Source organism: Heptranchias perlo, unplaced genomic scaffold (assembly GCF_035084215.1).
Source record: "Heptranchias perlo isolate sHepPer1 unplaced genomic scaffold, sHepPer1.hap1 HAP1_SCAFFOLD_56, whole genome shotgun sequence".
NCBI classification, from domain to species: domain Eukaryota; kingdom Metazoa; phylum Chordata; class Chondrichthyes; order Hexanchiformes; family Hexanchidae; genus Heptranchias; species Heptranchias perlo.
In genome coordinates this window covers 5,803,072-5,809,071 of record NW_027139581.1, presented here as the reverse complement: position 1 = coordinate 5,809,071, position 6,000 = coordinate 5,803,072, and positions in this window count along the sequence as shown.

Below are 6,000 nucleotides of genomic sequence, written 5' to 3'. Positions count from 1 at the left end.
TGCTGCATGCGGGCTCAGATTGCTTCATTTATCTGAGGGGTTGCGAATGGAACTGAACACTGTGCAATCATCAGCGAACATCCCCACTTCTGACCTTATGATGGAGGGAAGGTCATTGGAATAAAGAAGGATAAGGGGGAAGATCCTGTCTCTTTCATTCTGGTTTACAGATGTACTGTCTCTTTAAAAAGCCGGAGAAACATTACCGTCCCTTTAAAAAGCCAGTTGACTGTCACTGTCCCTTTAAAAAGCCTGATGAATGTTACCGTCTTTTTAAAAGCCTGATGCATGTTAATGTCCCTTTAAAAAGCCTGATGAATGTTACCGTCTTTTTAAAAAGCCTGATGCATGTTACTGTCCCTTTAAAAAGCCTGATGAATGTTACCGTCTTTTTAAAAAGCCTGATGCATGTTACTGTCCCTTTAAAAAGCCTGATGAATGTTACCGTCTTTTTAAAAAGCCTGATGCATGTTACTGTCCCTTCAAAAAGCCTGATGAATGTTACCGTCTTTTTAAAAAGCCTGATGCATGTTACTGTCCCTTCAAAAAGCCTGATGAATGTTACCGTCTTTTTAAAAAGCCTGATGCATGTGACTGTCCCTTCAAAAAGCCTGATGAATGTTTTCCCACCTGTTTGCACTCACGACATTGTGTTCTTTTTATTTTTATTTATTAACTACACTGTGTTATTCACCCATTACTCCCCGCTCTCTGTCCTGAATTGATCCATTTGTTTGAAGCCACAACAGAAAGGTCCAGTTTTCTCCTGGAGTTTGATTTCAATCAGGTTCAAAAATGTTGCAGAGTTTCAGCCAATGAGGGAGATCCGGGCTCAGACCCGCCCACTCGGTGCCGCAAGTCCCGCCCCTCACTCACTCCCATTGGTTGGAGGACCCGGACCCACTCGGTCCTCCAGCCCCGCCCCCGATCTTCCTATTGGTCGGGAGCTCCCGTCAATCACCCGGGCAGTGTGAGCTGAGCATGCGCTGCGGGCGGATGGCGACTGAGGGAGAGGCGGAGGGGAAAGAGCTGGAGAGAGCGGGTTAATAAAGGGCGGGGATCGCAGGGCCCAGAAACACCGAGTGTAGGGCCCAGGACCCGAGAGAAAACAGGTGGCATTATCCCCCCTCCATTATCCCCCCTCCGTTATCCCCCCTTTCCCCCGTTAGTGACCCGTCGGTTCAAGCGGAAACGCAGCGAGCGGCCCGTGGGCCCCGCGCATGCGCCAAACTGCAGGACTGTCAGGGAGCGTCTGTAAACGATGAGAAACGGTGACCATGAAGGAGCGTCTGCAAATGAAGGAGAAAAAGTGATGGGGTCAGGGAGTGTCTGTAAATAAAGGAGAAATGGTGATGATCTGGGAGTGTCTGCAATTGAAGGTGAAATCATGATGCATCAGGCAGCGTCTGTAAATGAAAGAAAAATAACAATGTGTCAAGGAGCATTTGTATCGAAGGAGCAATCATGATGGGTCAGGGAGCGTCTTTAAATGATGGAGAAATCATGTTGGAGCAGGCAGCTTCCGTAAATGAAGGAGAAATCATGCGTCAGGGATCGTCTATAAACGAAGAGAAATGGAGACGAGTCAGGGGGTGTTAGAGAATCATACTTACCTATTTAACACGCAGGCTAAAAATCAACATAACAAAAATATAAAGACAAATCATCAGCAATATTACATCAGCGCTTTTCATCAGTTCACTTCAAGGCAGTTTGCAAAGCTCTGTTGCCAGTCTGATTAACCCTTTTCTTAAAGAGAGACAACTCCTGCTACTTCCCCCTCGACCATGTCCCCACCACTGAAGATCATCAATTCTCAGAACGTTACTGACCTCATCTCTTCAGGAGGAGAAACCAGTCATTACAGAACTTAACCCAGCCAGAGGATTCACTCAGTCATGCCACCTGCTGATTCACCAGCGAGTTCACACTGGGGAGAGGCCGTTCACCTGCGCAGAGTGTGGGAAGGGATTCATTCAGCCAGCCGCCCTGCTGATTCACCAGCGAGTTCACACTGGGGAGAGGCCGTTCACCTGCTCTGTGTGTGGGAAGTGATTCACTCAGTCATCCAACATGCAGTCACACCAGCGAGTTCACATGTTACCACAGGGGTTGGATTCTGCTGTTCATCACATCCAGGATTGAACAATGTTCATTCTGACAGTTGGGATTGGTTTCTGATGATAACCCCTATAACTGGGCTGGAGTTTAATGTTCTGTATCAGTCTCAAATAAATCAGCTTTCTTTTAAATACAGTGTACCATTGTTTAAAAAGGGAGAAAGGGATAGACTGAGTAATTACAGGCCAGTCAGCCTCACCTCGGTGGTGGGAAAATGATTGCAAACAATTCTGAGGGACAATATTAATTGTCATTTAGAAAGTCACGGATTAATCAAGGACAGTCAGCATGGATTTGTTAAGGGAATGTCGTGTCTGACTAATTTGATTGACTCTTTTGAGGAGGTAACGAGGAGGGTCGATGAGGGCAACGCGTTTGATGTCGTATCCATGGATTTTAGCAAGTCTTCTGACAAGGTCCCACATGGCAGACTGGTCAAAAAAGTAAAATCCCTTGGGATCAAAGGGAAAGTGGCCAGTCGGATCCAAAATTGGCTCAGTGGCAGGAAGCAAAGGGTGATGGTTGACGGATCTTTTTGCAACTGGAAGGCTGTTTCCAGTGGGGTTCCTCAAGGCTCAGTACCAGGTCCCTTGCTTTTTGTGGTATATATTAATGATTTGCACTTGAATGTGGAGGACTTGATCAAGAAGTTTGCAGACGATACATAAATTGGCCGTGTGGTTGGGAGTGAGGAGGAAAGCTGTAGACTGCAGGAAGATATCAATGGGCTGGTCAGGTGGGCAGAAAAGTGGCAAATGGAATTCAATCCAGAGAAGTGTGAGGTAATGCAATTGGGGAGGGCAAACAAGGCAAGCATCTGTCCATGACGGTATTGGTAGGAGTGACCACCGCACAGTCCTTGTGGAGACCAAGTCCCGTCTTCACACTGAGGACACCATCCAACGTGTTGTGTGGCACTGCCATCGTGCTAAATGGGATAGATTCAGAACAGATCGAGCAGCTCAAAACTGGGCATCCATGAGGCGCTGTGAGCCATCAGCAGCAGCAGAATTGTAATCCAACACAATCTGTAACCTCATGGCGCGGCATATTCCTCACTCGTGTGCACATACGAATTAAGAGCAGGAATAGGCCATTCGGCCCCTCGAGCCTCCTCTGTCATTTGATAAGATCATGGCTGATCTGATTGTGACATCAACCCTACTTTCCCGTCTACCTTCTGTAACATTTGACTCCCTTCATAATCAGGAATCTATCTAACACAGCCTTTAAAATATTCAATGACCCTGCCTCCCCCGCTCTCTGCGGAAGGGAGTTCCACAGACTCACGACCTGCAGGGAAATAAATTCTCCTCATCTCCATCTTAAATGGGAGACCCCTTATTTTTAAACTGTGGCCCCTAGTTCTAGTCTCTCCCACAAGGGGAAACATCCTTTCAGCATCTATCCCTTCTAGTCCCCTCAGGATCTTATATGTTTCAATAAGATCACCTCTCATCCTTCTAATCTCCAAAGTATAAAGGCCCAACTTGTCCAACCTTTCCTCATCAGATAACCCCCTCATCCCAGGAATCAGTCGAGTGAACCTTCTCTGAACCGCCTCCAAAGCAATTATGTCCTTTCTTAAATAAGGAGACCAAAACTGCACACAGTATTCTAGATGTGGTCTCACCAATGCCCTGAACAACTGTAGTAAAACATTTCCACTTTTATATTCCATTCCCCTTGTAGTAAATGACAACATTCCATTTGCCTTCCTAATCACTTCTTGTACCTGCATACCAAATTTCTGTGATTCATGTATTACGATACCCAGATCCCTCTGTATTTCAGAGTTCTGCAACTCCCTCCATTTAAATAATATACTGCTTTTCTATTCCTCTTGCCAAAGTGGACAAGTTCCCCTTTTTCCACATTGTACTCCATCTGCCAAATTTTTGCTCACTCACTTAACCTATCTATATCCCGATATAAACTCCATATGTCCTCTTCACAACTTACTTTCCTTCCTACCTTTGTCTCATAAGCAAATTTAGCAACAATACATTTGGTCCCTTCATCCAAGTCATTGATATAGATTGTAAATAGTTGAGGCCCAAGCACTGATCCCTGTGGCACTCCACTTGTTACAGCTTGCCAACCTGAAAATGACCCATTTATGCCTACTCTCTGTTTCCTGTTAGCTAACCAATCCTTTATCCATGCAAATATGTTACCCCCTACACCATGAGTTCTTATTTTGTGTAGTCACCTTTGATGTGGCACCTTGTCAAAAGCCTTCTGGATATCCAAGTACACCACATCCACAGGGTCCCCTTTATCCACGTTGCTTGTTACTTCCTCAAAGAACTCTAATAAATTAGTCAAACACGATTTACCTTTCACAAAGCCGTGTTGACTCTGCCTGATTGCATTGAGATTCTCTCAGTGCCCTGCTAGAACCTCCTTAATAATAGATTCTCGCATTTTCCCCATGACAGATGTTAATCTAACTGGCCTGTAGTTTCCGGCTTTCTGTGTCCTTCCTTTCTTGAATAGAGAGGAGTATTTGCTATTTTCCAATCTGATGGGACCCTTCCAGAACCTAGGGAATTTTGGAAAATTAATACCAATGCACCTACTATCTCTGCAGCCACTTCTTTAAATACCCTCGGATAAAGTCCGTCAGGACCTGGGAACTTGTCAGCATATCGATCTAATATTTTTTTAAAAACCCTTTCCCTGGTGATTATAAATGTTTTAAGTTCCTCCCTCCCTTTCACCTCTTGATCCACAATTATTTCTGGCATGTTATTTGTATCCTCTACAGTGAAGACGGATGCAAAATATCTGTTCAATTCATCCACCATTTCCTTATTCTCCATTATTAATTCCCCAGACACTCTCTCCAGGACCAACACTCACTTCACTTACTCTTTTTAAATACCTGTAGAAACTCTTACTATCTGTTATTATATTTCTAGCTCGCTTTCTCTCGTACTCAAATCTCTCTCTCATTATTCTTTTAGTCATTCTTTGCTGTTTTTTATATTTTGACCAATCTTCTGACCTGTCACTAATCTTTGCGGAATTGTATGCTTTTTCTTTCAATTTGATACTATCTTTAACTTCCTTCGTTGGACAAGGATGGTACGTCCTTCCCCTGGAGTCTTTCTTTCTCACTGGAATGTATCTTTGCTGAGTGTTATGAAATATCCCATTAAATGTCTGCCACTGCATCTCTACTGACATATCCCTTAACCTCAGTTCCCAGTTCACAAGTCAGGAGTGTGATGGAATACTCTCCACTTGCCTGGACGAGTGCAGCTCCAACAACACTCAAGAAGCTCGACACCATCCAGGACAAAGCAGCCCGCTTGATTGTCACCCCATCCACCACCCTGAACATTCATTCCTTCACCACCGGCGCATTGTGGCTTCAGTGTGTACCATCCACAGAATGCACTGCAGCAACTCGCCAAGGCTTCTTCGACAGCACCTCCCAAACCCATGACCTCTACGACCTGGAAGGACAAGAGCAGCAGGCACATGGGAACAACACCAGCTGCACGTTCCCCTCCAAGTCACACACCATTCCGACTTGGAAATATATCGCTGTTCCTTCATCGTCGCTGCGTCAAAATCCTAGAACTCCCTTCCTAGCTGCACTGTAGGAGAACCTTCACCACATGGACTGCATGGTTCAAGAAGGCGGCTCACCACCACCTTCTCAAGGGCAGTTAGGGATGGACAATAAATGCTGGCCCTCCAGCGACACCCACATCCCATGAACGAATGAAAAATACCTAACTCACACATACAAACAACACACATGCTACAAACGGTCAGAAATTACACACATACAAACAACACAGGCAGATTACACACAGACACAAACTGTAAACAAACAAACACAGACACAAACTACACACACAAATA